Here is a 16,922-nt window from a genome sequence, read left to right on the forward strand (position 1 = left end):
TTAGGAAGCAAGGGCCATAGGTGAAGGTATTGAGAGAGAGAAATTTTCTTTAACACCCCAATTTTAAAAGGAAAATACTGGGGAGAGGTGACACTCTAATAAATATTTTTAGTCATTCCTATCTTAGACTTTAAGATGGATGAGATTTTTAAGTATTCCTATCTTGGGACAAGATGCTTTGTGTTGTGTGTGGGTTTTGTGTGTGTGTGTGGGGGGGTCAGTTGTATTTTTGTCTGTTGTTATTTTACATTGCTATGTGATATGTGTGTTTCTTTTCATTTTTTATAATCTTTACTGTTGAAAGTATTACACATGTCTCCTTTTTTCCCTCCAACTTGCCCCAGGACCTCACCACCTCATTGTCTGTGTCCATAGGCAATTCATATATACATACAAGGTCCTTGGTTGATTGCCTGCCACCCACCTTCCCTCTGAGATTCTGCACTCTGTTCCATGCTTCGAGTTTCTGGATCCACTCCATTCATCAGTTTATTTTGTTACTTAGAATCCACATATGAGTGAGATTGTGTGATACTTGTCTTTCTCTGAGTGATTTATTTCACTTAGCACGATACTCTCCAGGTCCCTCCATGCTGTCTCTTTTTTTACTGCTGCATAGTATTCCATTGTGTAAATGTACCACAGCTTTTTTATTTTATTTAATTGACTCATATACTGAGGGGCACTTGGGCTGTTTCCAGGTCTTAGCTGTTGTAAATTGTGCTGCTATCAGCATAGGGGTGCACACATTCTTTCTAATACGTATTTAGGGTTTCTTGGGCTATATTCCTAGAAGTGAGATCACTGGGTCAAATGGCAGTTCCGTATTTAATTTTTGAGGAAACTCCATACTGTTTTATATAATGGCTGCATTCCCATCAGCAGTGTGCTATGGTTCTCTCTTCTCTATCTACATTAGGGGTGTCGAACTCAATCAGAGAAGGGACCAAAATCTAAAATCCAGCCTAAATCACGGGCTGAATGGTTTACTGAACAGTCATAAACTGACAATGTCATAAACTGACAGCGGAGTACAGTGATGACAGCGCGGTGTGGGTCACATTGCAAGGCCTGGCGGGCTGGATTTAGCCCGCGGGCCTTGTGTTTGACACATGTGATCTACATCCTCACCAGCACTTGTTATTTGTTGATTTGTTGATGGTAACCATTCTGACAAGTGTGAAGTGATACCTCATTATTTTTTAATTTGCATCTCTCTGATGATCAGTGATTTTGAACATTTTTTTCATATGTCTGGTGACCATCTGTATGTTCTCTTTGGAGAAATGTTTAATACCATACAACAAGATGCCTTATAGAAAGCTTTGTTTTTCTTTTCTTGTTGAGGCTACCTTTTACAGCTCCACAGTAAAATAAACAGAGTACAAACCATATTTCTGAATTTTAAGTTATCAGTGTTCCTGCTAGCTATAGTAGTAATGGAAAATGCTAATGGAATGACATCTGATGTTCTGTAACAGTACAGCCAACTTTTCAACACACCTAGGATGCCAGTTCAGGCCCTTCTATATTATTAACATTTTGTGATCTCTTAGCATGAAGCCTCTGGGCATATGTCTAGCAATTCTCAGTGCTGTTTATTAGAAGGGTCAATTCTATTTCCTCTTATGATTAAAATTGCAGTTATTTTACACAGGCATAATCTAAGGATTAAAAGTAAAATTTAATGGTAGACATTTCATAGAGACCTTGAAGAGCCAACTCTTTTAATTTTCTTTAACATCCTACAACTGTAATCTTAGTACTTTCCCTGAAAATATGCTTTATGTTTCTTTAAACTTGACTGATACTAGATTGGTGAGTATGTCACTGATTTCTAACTTATCTTTCCAAGAAGAATGGTAAGCACCAAACTACTGAGAAATTACATTTAGGGAGTAAATTAGCTTTACAGAAAAAGATATGTTGTTAATTTTGTACTAGTTTGCTACTGTTAAATATTGGCCAGAATGAAATGCAAATATCGCAGCCTTACCTAATCAAATGGCTTGGAACTAACAATTTGCTTTGCTGAGTTTTTAATACTTTCAATATGAGCAAATTAGGATTATCAATGAGCAACCATTGGTTCCTAAGTATAAAGTTCAAATTAATCCTATAAAACAGAGAGGTAATATGCAAATTGATCATCATCCCAATGCACCAGATGGCTGCACCATGTGGACACAAGATGGCTACCACAAGATGGCTGGCAAGGGAGGGCAGCTGTGGGTTATCAGGCTAGCAGGGAAGGGCAGTTAGCTGGACCAGGCCTGGAGGGGAGGGTAGTTGGGGGTGAACAGGCTGGCAAGGGAGGGCAGTTAGGGGTGACCGGACAGCAGGGGAGAGCAGTTAGGGGCAATCAGACTGGCAGGGGAGCAGTTAGGCATTGATCAGGCTGGCAGGGAAGTGGTTAGGGGGTGGTCAGGGTGGTAGACAGAAGTGGCTAGGGATGATCAGGCAGGCAGGCAGGTGAGCAGTTGGGAGCCAGAAGTCCTGGATTGTGAGAGGGATGTCCGACTGCCCAAGAGGTCCCAGATTGAAGAGGGTGCAGGCTGGACTGAGGGACACACACACCCCATGAACAGATTTTGTGCACCCGGAGTCTAGTTAATTAATAAAAACACAAATGTTGTTTTGTGTAATTCCCATAAGAATCAGGCTGCCAGAAAACATAATGAACAATATTTCTATATCAAGCATGCCGAAGAGCTCCATAAAATTATGTTTCTCAGTGAGATTTCTTTCTGGTAACTGTTTTCCTATAACTGATGAGGCCCCCATTGATGGATATATTTAAAAAAAAGTGAAGTAAATAACTGTTATTTAAGATCAGACAGATCATCTGTAGAGACTCTAAGGCACTTCAGCAACTTTTGAACATTAAAAAATAACTCCACAATGGCCACTGGCACAGACTCGTTTATTATGTAATTTAATTTTTAAAATATTCATCTGTAACATGGTCAGTTTTATAATGACTAAAGACAAATTGAAGCTATGAATATCTCTGAAATCCATTTAGATTTATTTTTCTATAAATTAGTTACTAAAGTAAATTTTGTTTTATAATTGGTAGAAGATGTATAGCATCTCACATAAGTACACCCTTCAAATACATGTTCTATTTGGACTGAATAGGATAGAACAAATATATATGATTCTTCATAAATATTTTTTTCTCCAGCTACATTTTTATTCTTTCTGTATTTGCTGTTTATTTCGCCAATATTGAGATTTCTTATGCATGAACAAGAACAATCTACTTAGTACTTTTTTATTTCATCAGAGTTTTTAGATATCCTCATATAGACCTTGCATATATTTGTTATATTTAAATTTCAGTATTTTCAGTGCTAATGTAAATTTTTTTTTAATTTTATATTTCAGTGTCCCTTGCCTGTTATAGGAAATCAATTGACTTTTTATATTAATCTTGTATCTTCCATCTTTCATATAATTGATTATTAATTCCAGAAAATATTTTTACTTATATTTTCTACATAGATAATCATATATCTTTAAAGAAAGACAATTTTTCTTCTTTCCCAATTAGTATATATTTTGTTTCTTTTTTCTGCATTTGCTAAGATTTCCAGAGCAATGTTGAAAAGCAGTGGTGTTCAACATTGTTCTGAAAGTCCTAGCAAATGGTGTTCAACATTATTCTGGAAGTCTTAGCAAATGCAGTAAAATATGAAAAAGAAATAAAATATATAACAATTGGGAAAGACAAAAAAACTGCCTTTGCAAATATATGATGACCTATGGAGAAAATCAGAAAATGTGCACCTCTATGTTCATAAAAGTGTTATATACAACAGCTAAGATTTGGAAACAGCCCAAGTGTCCATCAATAGATGAGTGGATAAAAAAACTATGGTATATTTACACAATGGCATGTGTAAAAAAGATGGGTTTATTACCCTTTGAAACAACATGGAACGACCTGGAGATAATTATGCTAAGGGAAATAAGTCAGCCAGAGAAAGATAACTATCACATGATCTCACTTGTATGTAGAATCTAATAAACAAAATTAACTAACAAGCAAAATAGCACCTTAGACATGGAAGAGTGAAACGGACTGACATATCTCAAAAGAAAGGGGGGAGTGGGGTAGAAAGAGATTAACCAAAAACTTTTATGCATATATGCATAGCCCATGAACACAGACAATAGTGTGGTGAAGGCCTGGTACATATGTATATATGTAATTGTATTATATGGATATATTATAAATTGTATCCCATTTTATTATATGGGATATATCTATCTATCTATCTATCTATCTATCTATCTATCTATCTATCTATCTATATCCATTTGCTATGATGTGCACTGACCACCAGGGAACAGACAGTAGAGCTGTTGACCAGTTGCTATAACATGCACTGACCACCAGGAGGCAGACGCTACAAGCAATAGGATAGCTTGCTGCTGGAATCCAGCCAATCAGGACTGAATAAGATGGACCAAACACACCCTGGATCCCTCTTGCTGTCCCTCCCCTGCTGGCCTACCTACTGCATCCATCCCAGGTCCCAATTGTGCACCAGTGTGTTCCTTCAGCCTGGCCTGCACCCTTGCAATCCAGGCTGAGGGACCCCCTCCTGGACTGGATGAATTTCATGCACTGAGCCTCCAGTGTGTGTGTGTGTGTGTGTGTGTGTGTGTGTGTGTGGTTAGTGGCCTAGTGCACAAAATTTGTGCATGGCTTGGGTGTCCCTCAGCCCAGCTTGCACCCTCTACAATCTGTGACCCCTCAGGGCATGTCCTTGTGCGATTGGGCCTAAACTGGCAGTTGGACATCCTTCTCACAATCCAGGACCGCTGGCTCCTAACCATTCACCTGCCTACCTGCCTAATCATGCCTAACCACTCTGCCTGCCAGTGTGCTCTCCCCCCACTGCCTACCCCACTGACCTCTTTCCCCCAACTGCCACCCTCATCAGCCTGTTCACCCTCCATTGCTCCCTTACTAGCCTGCTCACCTGCAACTTCCCCTCCTGCTGGCCTGCTCATCCCCAACTACCCCCCTTCTGGCCTGATCTCCCCCAACTGACCCCCCTTGCTGGCCTGCTTGCCCCCAACTGACCCCCCCCCCCCGCTGGCCTGATCACCCCAACTGTCCTCCCTTCCTGGCCTGATCACACCTAACCACCTCTGCCTCAGCACCAACACCATGGATTTGTCTGGAAGGATATGCAGAAGGTCTCCCAGACTAATTAGCATATTGCCCTTTTATTAGTATAGAATAGAGGCCTGGTGCACATGTGGGGGCTGGCTGGTCTTTCCTGAAAGGGGTCCTGGATCAGGGTGGTGGTCCTCTTGGTGGGTGGTGCCAGCCTGGGTGAGGGTCCTGGGTTGGTCTGCAGGCTGGCCACACCCACATCAGGATGCCAGCCTGGGCGAGGGCCTGGGGCAGTTTGCAGGCCTACAATGGGCCTATCCGTGTGAGGTTAGGGGCTGATGGCCCTTTACAGGCTGGCCACTCCCCCATCGTGGTAAGCATTCCCGCTGGAGGGCATGGCCTGCCTGGGCGAGGGGTTGAGGGCCATTTGGGGGCAGTCTGCAGGCAGGCCAAGCCCCAAGCTTTGTCTGAAAAAGACATCTGGAAGGTCTCTGGAAGGTCTCCCAGTTTAATTAGCATATTACTATTTTATTAGTACAAATTTGTGTGTGTGTGTGTGTGTGTGTGTGTGTGTGTGTGTTTAAAGCAGTGGTGAGGCAACATCTTTGCTTTGTTCCTGATATTAGTGAGAAAGTTTGGCGTTTCTCATCATTAAGTATGATAGCTGGGGGTTTTTTGTTGTTGTGGTTTTTTTTTGTGTGTGTGTGTATTTCTTTTTTTTGTATATATCCTTTATCAAGTTGAGGAAGTTCCTCTATTCCTAGAATGCTTAAGAGGTTTTTATTTGTTTGTTTTATTTGTGTGTGTTTTATCATGGAATGGTATTGAATTTTGTCAAATGACACTATGATGTAATTTTTCTTCTTTAGTCTTTTGATATGTAGGATCACATTAATTGATTTTTAAATGTTGTCTCTTTTGATTGTTAGTTTATTTTGCTCATTAGATTCTACATAGGGGTGGAGAGATTGAGTGAGAAAACTCATGGTTATGGACAATGGCTGTGGTAATTGCAGTGGGGAGCAGAGTTGGGAGGAGGTGGAGCAAGGTATGGGAGGATAAATGGTGATGGACAGATACCTAACTTGGGGTAGTGAACACACAATACTGCATAGAGATGATGTGCTGTAGAGTTGTGCACCTGAAACCTGTATAATTTTGTTAACCAGTGTCACCCAATAAACTCAATAACAAAGAAAAAGATTTTTTGTGAATGTTAAACCATTCTTGAATACCTGTGATAAAATCCCACTTGTTAGTGGTGTGTATTTTTTTTTACATTGTTGGATTTGATTTGTTAATATTTAGTTGAAGATTTATTTACATCTATGTTCCTAAGAGATAGTTGTCTGTATTTTACTTTCCCTATAATATCTTTGTCCAATTTTGGTATAGATAGAGGTGGAAGAGGGCACAGAGGGGATAAATGGTGATAGAAAAATTCAATTATTATTATTTTTAATCTATATCTTTCACATCTTTATTGTTGAAAGTATTACAGGTGTCCCATTTTCCCCCATTGACCCCTTCTAGCTTGTACCTGCTCCCCGCCCAGGTCTTCTCCACACTATTATATGTGTCCATGGGTGATGCATATATGCATGTAAATTTTTTGGTTAATCTCTTCACACCCACCCATTGAAATATTACCTCTGCTTCTATCTTTCAAAATCAGATTGTAGAGAATTGTTATAATTTCTTCATTAAAAGATTTGTTGAATTTGCCAATTAATTATCTTGGCCTGTTTTTTGTGATTTGGAGTTAGTGATTATTAATTGTGCTTGAATATATATATAGATCTATTCAGATTTTCTATTTAATCTTATGTGAGTTTTGGCAGATTATTTCTTTCAAAAATTTTGATCCATTTTATCTATGATATCAAATTTTGGGGCATAGACTTATTCATAATATTCTTTTATTCTCCTTTTTCATTATTTAAAAAAAAAACAAACAGTTTATTGTTGAAAGTATTACATATGCCCTCTCTTCCCCCCCCCTCCACATTTATCCCATCTAGCCCACTCTTTTAATGTTATTTGGCTCTACAGTGATTTCCTTTGTTTCAATTCTAAAATTAATAAATTATATATTTTCTTCATAGCTAGCCTTTGCTAGAGGCTTTTCAATTTTATTGACCTTTTCAAAGGAGCAGCTTTTGGTTTTGTTTATTTTTTTCACTCATTTCTTATTTTCAATTTCACTGTTTTCTCTTTTAATAGTTATTATTTATCACCTTCTTATTAATTTGGATTTAATTATATATTTTCTAATTCTTAAAGATAAAACCTTAGATAATTGCTTTTACATCTTTCTATATATGCATTTAATGCTATAATTTTTAAAATCATCACCCAAGGATATTTTTCCATTGATTTTTAGAGAGAGTGGAAGAGAGAGGGAGGGGCAGAGAGCAACATTTATGTGAGAGAAGCACATTGATTGGTTGTTTCCTGCACATGCCCTGACCAGGGTCCGAGTCAGCGAAAGCCTACAACCAAGGTATGAGCTCTTGACTGAAATTGAACCCGGGACCCTTTGGTCCACAGACCCATGCTCTAGCCACTGAGCCAAACAGGTTAGGAGGTTAGAATTAATGATATTATTTTTTAAACAAAATATTGCATTTGCTGTATTTTCATTTTAATTAATTTAGTTAAAAATATATTTCAACTTTTTTTGAGAGTTTTTCTTTAACCCATGTGTTTTCAGAAGTATGCTTTTAGCCGAGACTGGTTTGGCTCAATGGATAGAGCGTCGGCTTGGGGACTGAAAGGTCCCGGGTTCGATTCCGGTCAAGGGCATGTACCTTGGTTGCGGGCATATCCCCAGTAGGGGGTGTGCAAGAGGCAGCTGGTTGATGTTTCTCTCTCATCGACGTTTCTAGCTCTCTATCTCTCTCCCTTCCTCTCTGTAAAAAATCAATAAAATATATATTTTATAAAAAAAAAAAAAAAGAAGTATGCTTTTAAATCTCCAAGTATTTTAGCATTTTCCAGTTATATTTTTGTTACTCATTTCTGGTTAAATTCCATTGTTATGAAAGCCAACATTGTGTGTGTGTATATATATATATATATATATATATATATATATATATATATATATATATTACAATCGTTAAGGCATGTTTTATCGTGCAGAATGTGTTCAATGTTGCTTAATGATCCATATGAACTTGAGAAGAATGTGTAATCTGCTGTCATTGGGTAAAGTAGTGCATAGATATCAATTCTATCCAGTTGATTGATAGTGCTATTGATTTCAACTATATTCTCACTGACTTTCTGCCTGCTGGATCAGTCCATTTCTGATAGAGTAGTGTTAAAGTCCTCAACTATAGTAGTAGATTAACCTATTTCTCCTTGCAGATTTTTCATTTTTGCCTCACATATATTAACACTCTTTTGTTGGGCATATATACATTAAGGATTGTAAAGTGTGTAGGTTTTTGCTTGTATGTTTGTTTGCTTGTTTAGTATTGACCTCTTAGTAATTATGTAATGTCCTGCTTAATCCCTGAAAACATTCCTTGCTCTGCAGTTCTGATCTGTCTAATATTGACATATATACTCCTAGTTTCTTGATATATTTTTGCCATTCCTTTAATCAATCTATGTATTTATATTTAACTTGTGTTTCTAGTAAACAATATCGTTTTTTAAAAAATCATTATAATCTCTATCTTTTAATTGGTATATTTAGTCCACTGTCATTTAACATGATCATTGATATAGTTATATTAATATCTATCATATTTGTTACTGTTTTTTGTTAACATCGTACTTTGTTCCTATTTAGCCATCCAAACTTTTTCTGCATTTTGCAGCTAGAATTGAGCATTTTATTCATTTCAGTTTTTACTCATTTTAGGATATCAATTGTACTTTATGTATTCAGTTACATATTTCCAGATTAGTGTTTAGATTCTTTAGTAAGACATTGTTTAAAAATTGTCTTTCATTCAAGTGTTACCAGTTGATGCTAAACAAGACAACATAAACCTATTATATTTCTTAAAACAGTATCAGAACTATAATATACAAGAGACATTTTTGTTATTAAATCAAGATAAACATGTTTTCCATGGTTCTTTTCCCCACTTTCTACAACAGCTACTTATATATAACTATATATAGAAAAGAAGAATCATTAAGTTCAAATTTAGGAACCAATTAAGGAAAATATTATTATTCAAAATCCATCTTAATTTCCCCCCTATTTATTATATCTCCATGGCTAAATAGCTTCTATAAAATGAAGTACATTCAACCATTTGATTTTCCTCATGTTAGAGGTCTCTAGAAGACCATTTTTATTCTTTATTTATATAAAATTATATTATAAATAGAGGTCTGATGCACAAAATTCATGCAAGGGCAGGCCTTCCTTCCCCTGGCTGATGGCACTGGCTTCCCTCTGGTACGTGGGACCCGGGCTTCCCTCACAGTCCTGGCTTCATCTGGAAGGACATCTGGTTTAATAAGCATATTGCACTTTAATTATTACAGATATGTTATATCATATTACATATTTTCCCATCACTATTTATCCCCTCTTCTACACCCCAATGATCAATAAATACATTGTTTTCCATGTGGATGATTATTCCCTCCTTTTTTTTCTCTTTTTTGCTTAGTCCCTCCCATTCCCACAGTACCACCCATGACACTAGTGCTATCTACCTACTCTCTATGAATAAACTCCAATTTGCTTGGTAGTTCAGTTTGTTCATTAAATTCCACATATGAATGAATCACATAGTACATGTCATTTTCAGATTGGTTTATTTAACATAGCATAATGTTCTCCAGGTCCAGCAATGCTGTCACAAAGGGTAAATTTTTCTTCCTTTTATGGCAGAGCAGTATAACACTGTAAATGTGCCACAGCTTTTTTATACACTCATCTACAGATGGATACTGTGTTATGAACAACAAAAAGACATCTAGTACATACCTACCAACAAGTGAATCTAAAAATCAAATAAATAAAAAAATCTGATGAACAGATGGACTGGTGAATATAATAGAATCAGGGACATAGAAAGGGAGTGGATTAACAATTCTCAATGGGAAGGGGGTCTGAGAGATGCAGGAAGAGATTGGACAAAAATCTTACACCTATGGATGAAGACAGTGGGGGTAAGGGCATGGGGTGGGGTGGGGAATCAGGTGGAGGGGAGCTATGGGGGTGGGGAAGAGGAACACCTGTAATAATCTGAACAATAAAGATTTATTATTAAAAAAAAAGAAAAAAATTACAAGCAACAAGTGCTGGCAAGGATGTGGAGAAAGGGGAACCCTTGTGCACTATGTGTAGGAATGCAGCTTGTGGTAGTTACTGTTAAAAGCAGTATGGAGTTACCTCAAAAAAAACAAACAAACATGTAAGTCTCTTATAACCCAGTGATTCCACTTCTAGAAGACCACTTATAAAAAACAAAACAAAACAAAACAAACAAACAAACAAACAAACAAAAACAGCTCCCCTCACTTCAACAAAATGAAAGTCACCATTCTGATAAATTGTGACTGGGATTTAGCTAACAACTTTTTCTCATTAAAAATTCCTGCACAATGTATAATTTTACATTTCATAAGAATTCAATAGAACTTTAAGAACTAACACCTGACACTCTAAAGATATTATCCATATTGTTTCTAGATTTTTTCCAAACATTTTAAAATAAATTACATGTGGATATTTTTTAAAATATATTTTATTGATTTATTCACAGAGAGGAAGAGGGAGGGATAGTTAGAGACATCGATGAGAGAGAATCATCGATCAGCTGCCTCTTTCACAACCCCCACTGGGGATGTGCCTGCAACCAGGTACATGCCCTTGCCCGGAATCGAACCAGGGACCCTTCAGTCCGCAGGCCGACGCTCTATCCACTGAGCCAAACCGGTCCCGGCTACATGTGGATATTTTAATATTCCACTAAAACCTAAGCAGTTAGTAAATCTGTAAGTTGACTAATTTATCACTCACAAGTAATTTCGAAATGTAGAACTAAAATTAAAAACAAAAACAAAAAACAGGGGTGTGGAACAAGTCAGCCTGCAGGATGGCAGGGAGAGAGAGAATGTGAGTGAGTCAAAGGAGCAAGAGAGGAGACGTGTGTAGACGTGTGTGGTGTGCATGTGTGAGTGAGTAACAGTTAGATCTCCCAGGAGTCTCAAGGATTGGCAGATTGGACTCTACTAGACCGTGAGTCTATACTACTCTCATAGTACCATGTGCTGTTTACTCATAACATATTTCAGAATAGTAATAAATTGTTCTTTTTCTATAAGGAAGGAATTGTTTCTCCATGAAAGTTGTAAGCTCAAGGAGAGCAAGAAATGCATATATTTTTCACTGGTGTATTAATATCATCAACCATACTACTGGGAAGAGAGTGTTCTTCAACAAGTCTGTTCTATGAGTTATTTAAAATACGCAAGGATGAAAGAATGAAATTACTGATAATCAATGGGAAAGCCGTCATAGAAACCAACCATATTGTTCACATACTTAACTAATGCTAATTCTCTCATTTAATTTACTTCACACGTGAACATTCAGGCCCTTCTTTAAAATAATCTATACAATAATCCACCACACCTTGAATGACTTTAAAATTAAAATAAAATATATATTTTCATTTAAATATATCTCTTGAATGGGCTAATGTTGCAAGGTCAAAATAACATTTTGTAAATTATAATAGATATTCCAATTGGATTAAATTTATGTCTGTTGGTAACATTTATTAAAACATTCATTTAACTTTACAAATTTAATTATATTTGGTATGTGTCTGTACAAAGTATGCTATTGCTTTGTTAATGCAAATACAAATAAACATTAATTCATGCACAGATCCACAGTACCAACTCTAAATCCCATCAATGCTTATTGAAGATAAGACTAAATATGTTTATTTTAGCACATAATTTAATTTATGAGAAATATACTAATTTTATATTATATACATAGTGGGCACTTAGTAAAATTTTAATTAAATCTAATTTTAGATTATCAGGAAAAGCTTAGACTTTTCTCCTCACTTTCAAATGCATTAGCAGAGATTTAGACAGCCTTGTATGTTGTCTAAAGTAATAAAAAATATATCAGTTTGATTAAATTGCTTTGTATAACTTGCTTTCAGAAAATGTTAAACTTTTGATACAGTGTTCAGTGATGGTGAGAATAATAACAACATTAAACAAAAAGGAAACAAAACAGAAAAAACATCTATTAACTGTATATATTCCAAAGTTATGAAATTAACATTTTTGAGCAGGAAAAAAAAATCTTGGCAGTAGATATCCTTACTAGAAATTAATGAGAGAAAACATTTAAATGAAACATGATAGGGCAAGAAAGGTGAAGGGGTTCAGAAGTACAGATTGGTAGTTACAGAATAGTCATGGGATGTAAATTGCAGCATGGAGAATATAGTAGATAGTGTTGTTATGTATGTTGCCAGATGGGTGCTGGATTTACTGAGGGAATCAATTCATAGGTAATGTGATGTCTATTCATAGGGTCTTACACCTGAAAGTAATATAATATTTTATGTCTACTCTAATGAAAAAATAAAAATGTATTATTAAAAAATTAATGTAGTGACAAAAAAATCACTATTATGCTCAGGGCCAATTATGGGCATTTTTTATTTTCAATTAATCATTTACTTTTACATTTCAAATCTTATAAGCATAGATGAACATAGCTTATTGATAGGTTAATTATTTTTGCATTGATCCAAACATTTTTAGGTTATTGTATTTCTGTTGAGTAATACTGCACATATAAACACAATTACTTTTTTACTAAAGGAACAAAGTATTCATTAAAGTTTGCTTTTATTATACATTTGGCAAATGTTAAAAAAAATGCTTAGTCTATTTTTTCTCAGTCTTCTAGGACCTATATGCTAGGCAGGAACAAAATTATCATGAAGAGATTTTAAAAGGTCTGAATCCCCTGGAGTTACCCCCTCCCTTCAGTATTTAATAAGGAAAATCACCTTCTGTGAATTCAATAAAAGTTGAGGCCTCACAAAGATTTATACCATATTAAACACTGAAATCTAGTGTATAATGGTCCCCATGTGTACTCAGTTATCAGAATAATATGCTTTGTCTGATCAGCTTACATTTTATGACAACAATAGAAAATTTAATATTACATGGTGCTGAGACAAGAAAAATATTTATTGCACAATGCCTTAAATAGGCTAAGTAGACAAATGATTTTGGATGTTTATATTTATTTCTAGTACACAATGTAAGATTTTATTTAACCCAATAGACTTTATCATCTGTCCAATTTTAAAGTTGATTTTCAAGTGAAGCATTCTATGTTTTATGACAAACACATCTTTGGGCTAAATAACTGTTGTTAGCTATAACTGTAAACTTATTTTAATATAAACAATTTTCATTAATACATTGCTCTCTATTATTTATAAAAATAAACCTTTAAAAAATTGGAGTAGAGTCGCTGTTCTCATGGACACTCATATTATTAAACACTCTCTTTACTTAAATTAGGAAAACACCTAAATGTGAGGAAATTGAATTTGCTTTGAAGAAAAAATATGCCATTTAATTGCATGACTAAATAAGGCTTACATGTAAACACAAAGTGCTTGATCTGAGATACTAACATGTCTGACATCTGTAGGATTTTGCTTGCACAACACATATTTGTGGTTTATTAGCCAACCTGCTCTTTGTTTACAGTAGCTGCATTTGTTGCATAAGCAGCTTTAAATTATGATATTGAACAACTGTGCTCTAGTGGACTCCAGAGATTACTCTCTGACAGTGCTTGCGCACACAAACATACACAGGCCTATATTTGCAAGAACAAAAAAAATTAGCTATATGAGTTTATAGAACTTAATTCTGGTGAGTTAAATGTTTCTGTAATATTAAAATGGCTTTCTGCAATAACATATTAGGTATGACTAAGAGAAATAAATTAAAATAAACCATATTAATATTAGTGTTAGTATAGTAAGCAGAAATTTCAGTAATGTCATGCACATTTGTTATCACAAAATGACTTTTTCTTCTTTAATGCTACATTACTGGTTCAATTAATATATTTATTTAATAAAATAGAATAAATTTTCATGTTAATAGCATTAATTGATTTAAGAAACCCACATAATTGGCCAATACATTAGAAATCAATTCAATTAACGTTTTTTAATATAGATGCAAAGAGAATGAATTCAAGATCATTTTTCCAGAGTAGTATTCTCCCAATATTATAAGAAGAAATATAAGGAAGGATGAAATCATTTTCAACTAAAAATGAAATGAGAGAGTTTATACACTCAGCCTCAGCCCCCTTGGGTTTTAATTACTATTGGATATTTGAAAACTTTCCAAAAAACTGGAGACCATTTTCATCCATCAGACCATCAAGCAACCAGCAAAGTTGAAAACACTTTTATAGAAGAATCATACTTTAATAGTCATCATTATAAATTCTTGTTTTTTATAATGATATTGTAGCATGTGTTGATTTGGTGATTTATTAAACCACAAATCCTATATAACAGATGGTGTATAAAAAAGCCATAGAGCCCTAGCTGGTTTGACTCAGTGGACAGAGTGTCAGCCTGTGGACTGAAGGATCCCAGGATTGATTCTGGTCAAGGGCACATGCTCAGGTTGCAGGCTTGATCCCCAGTGGGGGGCATGCAGAAGGCAGCCAATCAATGATTCTCTCTCATCATTGATGTTTCTCTCTCTCTCTCTCTCTCTCTCTCTCTCTCTCTCTCTCTCTCTCTCTCCCTTCCTCTCTGAAATCAATAAAAAATATATTTTTTAAAAAGCCATAGATTTCTGGGTGTTAATTTTATATTCTGCTACATTGCCCAATTAATTTATTAAGTACTAGAGGCCCAGTGCATGAAATCCTTGCACTTGGGGAGGGGTCCCTCAGCCTGGCCTGTGCCCTCTTGCAGTCTAGGAGCCTTGGGGGGATGTTCAACTGATGTATTGGACCCACAAAGCCATCAGTCGGACATCCTTAGCGTTGCCATGGCGGTGGGAGAGGCTTCCAAACTGCTGCTGTGCTTGCCAGCCTTGAGCACACTGACCACCAAGGGGCAGCTCCTGCATTGAGTTTCTGCCCCCTGGTGGTCAGCACACATCATAGTGATCATTCATTCCACCATTCGGTCATTTGTATATTAGCCTTTTATTATGTAGGATACGCTGTAGATGAGGCCCTCTAGAAACATAAGAAATGCAAAAAAAAAATTCACTGTTAACTCATTCTTGGATTGCACCCACTTAAAATAAATTTGCCCTCCCGTGGGGCATGTGCTGAACCTTGGGAACCACTGGGCTTGACACTTTTCCTCTCTGAGCTTCATTTATACATACCCAGATACCGTGGGAATTGTAATTTCTTCTCCACCTACCTCACTGGGTTGTAATGAGGAGGTTCTGAGCTAATAAACTTAGAAATGTTTCATCAAGTAAGTGTATATCAATTGTAAGAGACCTATCAGGTATATCTAATATACAGAAACAAACACAGAGGAGCCAACAAAATGCAGAGACAAAGAAGCATATCACAAATGAAAGACCAGAAGAAATCTCTAAAAAAAATTAACTAAATTGAATGGAAGCAAGCATAGTACTATATACAGAGTTCAAAACAATGATTATAAGGTTTCTCAATGATTTTAATGAGAGCTTCAAGGGACTTAGTGAGACTTTCAAAAATCTAAGTGAGAATTTCAAAAACATGAAATAGCACCAGTCAGAAATTAAGCATATACTAACTTAAAGAATAATTTACATGAATTCAATAGTAGAGTAGAGGATTCTGAGAATCAAATCAACCATTTGGAAGATGAGGAAGCAAAATCACCCAATCAAAAGAACAAAAATAAAAAAAATAAACTTTTTAAAAAAATGAAGATTGAGTAAGGAGACTGGGACAACTTCATGCATACCAACATTTGAATTACGGGGTGCCAGAAGGATAAGAGAGAGAGCAAGATATTGAAAAGTTATTTAAATAAATAATGATAGAAGTCTTCCCTTGACTGGTGAAAGAAATAGACTTAGAAGTCCAGGAAGCACAGAGAACCCCAACCAAGAGGAATCCAAAGAGGACCACATCAAGACACACCATAATTAAAACGCCAATGTTGAAGAGAATGAGATAATCTTAAAAGCAGCAAGAGAAATTCAGTTAGTAAGAAGAATAAAAGATAAAAAAAGATTTAAAAATATGAACAATAAATTGGCAATAAATACATATCTATCAACAATTGAATCTATAAAAATTAAAATACTTTTTGGGACTGTTTGAAGACAATTCAATTGGAAGACAAAGGCCCCAGTGGCAGAGCCAGACCCCACAATCACCTGGAATTTAAGCCTAAGACAACTGGGTAGCAATTTCCATGGAATAGAATACACTGCTTTAGCCTTAACTCTCCCCTAAAATGTACCCAGCTGCTCCTCTTTATCCAGGATAGACTGAACTAAGGAACCAAAGACTGAGTTTCCTTTTACCTGGAATCCACTGGGAGCCTGTGAACAACTGAATCTATAAAAATTAAAATACATTTTGGGACTCCCAAGCTGACTCTCCAACCCAGCACAAGAACCAGGACTCGAGAGCAAAGAAGCTGGCCCACACTAAGAGGGACCCACAGCGGGCCAGGTCATGCCCCCCACCCTGCTTCTCAGCCTTGCTCATCTGGATCCGGCCAAAGTTCACTGCCCAAGACTGGCACCACATGGGGTGGGT

This window comes from Pipistrellus hanaki (genome assembly GCF_964339955.1).
Source record: "Pipistrellus hanaki genome assembly, chromosome: X".
In the NCBI taxonomy this organism is placed as follows: Eukaryota; Metazoa; Chordata; class Mammalia; order Chiroptera; family Vespertilionidae; genus Pipistrellus; species Pipistrellus hanaki.